General features: G+C 38.5%; 1 long non-coding RNA gene across 2 annotated transcripts; it reads right to left on the bottom strand.

Annotated features, from left to right (window-relative positions):
* Window positions 1-685: 685 nt before the first annotated feature.
* On the bottom strand, window positions 686-3,231 carry LOC133026903 (uncharacterized). 2 transcript variants are annotated; one of them, XR_009683238.1, is made up of 3 exons: window positions 1,899-3,231; window positions 1,760-1,820; window positions 686-1,083 (listed from the first exon to the last, which is right to left on the bottom strand). It is a non-coding gene; the product is annotated as an uncharacterized LOC133026903 (long non-coding RNA). The 2 variants fall into 2 exon arrangements; XR_009683237.1 differs by having other exon boundaries at window positions 686-1,080; window positions 1,899-3,225.
* Window positions 3,232-3,789: the final 558 nt, after the last annotated feature.

The raw sequence follows: 3,789 nt of genomic DNA, 5'->3' as shown, positions 1-3,789 counted from the left end.
AGTTTGACTAGTGGACAATTGTGCCTCACTAGTTAACATGGAAACTGCCAATGCAGCCACTACTGAGCTAGTGGGGCGCAAATGTCCACTAGTTAACAAGTGGACTGTAAGCAAATGAGGCAGGCGGGACAAGGATTTTGATTGGTCAGTGTTCAAACTGTGTTTCAAAGCCTTAAAGTGCCAGCTCTGAATTGTGATGATCTAAACCTTTTAGCAACATTCTTTTATGGCATGTGAGTTATTTTAGCAGCCATGCCTAAAACGTTGTATTGATTAAATGTTGATTCATTAGGGTTCATTAATAGCTCAAAGTGTTTTACAATAAAGTGAAGAAACAACTAAAAATAAAAAAACTTATTAAAACAAAGCAAATAGTGCAAGATAAAACGAAGCAATACAATTTATAATTAACGAAAGAGGCAGCAAGTAGCAAGAGCAGGTATACTAACACAAATAACACAAGCAAAAGATAGAAATGAAACGTAGAAACACATAAGAACAATAAAATGTGTAAGAGATAAGAAAGCTTGTTTAGGAAGCGTGACAGCTGATTAATAACCTTTCATTTGTCATTTTCAAATTCTGACAGAGCTTGCATTCCATGTGTAGCACTTGTCTGGGCTAGTGTTAGAAAAAGTACTAAATATCTTCCTAGGTTCGAAGGAGAGGTAGGCTTATTTCAAAGAACAAGTTTAACAAATGACCAGTTTATTGTTTCACAAACAGTCACCGAACAATCACAATATAAAGTATAAAACAGTATTAAACAGCACAAAATAGAAACAGTAAATATTATATAAATCTTGTAAATAATTCAGTCCTGTCAGTGTGTATATGTACAGTTCCCTGGATATCGTCCGTACAGTCCTTGAATAGTGTGTGTGCTTGAGGATTCAATGGTTCCGTTCTGGTCCGGGTCTTTAGGTCTCTATACTCAGTACTACCCGTCTACGTGACGGGCAGGACTGGGGTATGATGTCTTCTCGATACACGAATCAGGTTCGATCTGGATTACACGGTTGGCCACACCGTATCCACGATCTGGGGTAAGTGCGCCATCTCATCATTCAGATTCAGGTTCTTCTAGTGTAAATAAAAAAACAATCAACACACAGTGCAGAATAATCAGTGTCTGTTCTCTTATTCTACTTCTAACATGAGATCTCATTCACTTCTTGTCTTTATGTGTAACCATTACCTGGGTGCACTCAGATTACCTTGAGATGATAAAACAACATCACAGTTACCACTAGTATAACATTACAACTTGTGCTTCACTGAATCATAATATACAAATCAAAACAATAAAGTATTGCACATCACTAAACAAAGGGCTTATCCTTTTTCATTAATATGTTATATGATAACATCATTACAATATCATGTCACTATACTTGAAACTAAACATGACAATAGTTCACAGTATAACTTGAACTTCATTCACATATGAATTGGCTTTTCAAATTATATGCACCTGCAGTGCACTTGCATATTAAACCATATCTATTTGCTATTTAACATAAGCTGCGTGGCTGAACCTTAAACACTTAGTGGCATACTATTTTAACAGGCTGCCTAAAGTTCGTTGTAACATTAATAATCACTATATTATTACTCCGATTGGTTTTAAAGAGGTAATCTTTCAAATAGCATCTTAACAGCAGTATTAGTTCTTGCCCACGTTCGCTAGCATGATGCTAATAGTTCGCTAGCATGATGCTAATCGTGACTAGCAGTGACTACTTGTGTCCTCACTCACCTGAGTTTTCAGTAGCAGATAACTATGGAATCACTTCCGTTGACACTCTCAAGTTGGACGTCTAGTTGAAAAATAACCTTATTAGTATAATAACAGGTAGACTATGTTAATATTTCGAGTGTTTAATGTTATCTCATACCGAAATCCGGGACCTTCAGGTATCATGAAGAAATCCTAGGAGAAAAGGGCTTCTTGTTCGTGGGGGGTTCCATTTGCTAAAACGCATAGTGCGCCCCCTTTTGGTGGGGGGTTATACTACTCCTTAGGTTAAAAATGGAAGCAGTGCTCATGTGTGCTCATGTTTTATGATACAGTTAATGGTTGACATCCTAAGATATATGAAATAGCGTTCTGGATGTTAACAGATGTGTAATTCCTATGAACACAGTATTTTATTATCACTAGTTTAGTCATTTCCTTATTCATTTGTATAATACAAGTTTTCAATTGAAAAGTAGTAAAGAAAATCTACTCTGCCATCTACTGGCGATAGCAAATACTGCAGCAGATCAACATACACTGACCTCCAAATAAAATCAGATTAGTTGTTCATAATATAATAGCATTATACCTTCAGTGGGCCTACAATGGAATATTCCTGTATTTGGATAATTTCTGCACCTTCAGATAATTTTTTTGTATCCGTTTCAATTATATTCTGCAGGCAGTACAGGCGCCTGTAATGCCAGCAGAATATAATTGAAATGGACTTTACTGATGTGGGATTTTCAAAGAGGCAGGAGGGAAAACTATTGGATTCACGGACTGAAATCCCTGTCACTTATTAGATTGAATATAGATTATGACTTGAAGTGTTTTCTGTAAAGTACCACGATTTATTGGATATTTTGATTAAGCTGTTAATAATGTTCATCTAGAGCTGAGATTTGACTTTTCTGTACATCTATTAGGAATCTGTTCAAAATAAGAATAAGTGCTAAAACATTTTCACCTTTGTTTCATTGTTGTTCAAAAAAAATAATGAATCTGACGCACACACACATGTACGTGCTTTATTCTGTTTGGATAGTAACCAAGGAGCTGGCCGTTCACAGCAGTGAAACCTCATCAGGCTTTATAGGGTTAAATTTCTGCTGGGTGGAGCTCTTGCTGGAGAGCCAATAGGAAGCTTCGATTTTAATCCCCTCATTTGCATGTGTGTCCAGGAGTGTAACAAGTGAGCTAGTAGGCATTTTGGCTGCCACTTGCATACTAGTAAGCCCTTACAGCCTCACTAGTTAGCTCGTACAGTCAAAAAACACTGCAACTAGCAAACTACTGCACATTTCAAGCCCACTAGCTTACTAGTAAACATTTTGCACCTCACTAGTTAGCTAGCAAGGTGCAAAAAAGGTGTTAACTTGTTAACTAGTGAAGATTTTGGCTGCACTAGTTTGCAAGTGTGCATTTGGGCTCCCACTAGTTAACTACTGCAGCAAATTGGAGGCCACTAGTTAACAAGTGAGCTGAATCCATGTTTGACTAGCTTACATGTCAGAGCTTTTGCAGCTCACTTGTTAGCTAGTAACACTTTCAGCCTTACTAGTTCGGTCCAGAGGGCCACTAGTACAGCAAAAAGCCCCCTAGTGGAGACTTTGGCTCTACTAGTGCAGCGCACAGTGTTACTAGTAAGGTTTCTGTTGTAACTAGTTGACCAAAAGTGCCACTAGTTGCTGAAAAAGAGTGACTAGTTAGATTTTTTTTTCAACTTGTTCAGTAAGATGCTGAACTAGTGCGACCAAACGTCCAACTAGTGCAGACAAAGACCGAACTAGTGGAGGGGACTGAAATTTGATATCAAGGATTTTGAATAAATGCTCAATCGGCTTGCCATAGCCTTGGCGCAGGGGGGGGTTCAGCCTCCGGTGAGACCCGCACAGAGGTGGGAGTGGATGGGAGCCGGACATCCAGCGGGCCCGCAGCATCGGTGGAGAGAGAGTTTAAACTGCTGCTGCTCCACTGACTATAACAACGCCGCAATCATACACTTAAAAAATGCAATACAAACCGGAAGTATTCCAAGTATTCAG

Source organism: Limanda limanda, chromosome 20 (assembly GCF_963576545.1).
Source record: "Limanda limanda chromosome 20, fLimLim1.1, whole genome shotgun sequence".
Taxonomy (NCBI): domain Eukaryota; kingdom Metazoa; phylum Chordata; class Actinopteri; order Pleuronectiformes; family Pleuronectidae; genus Limanda; species Limanda limanda.
This window is presented reverse-complemented; position numbering and strand designations above follow the sequence as displayed.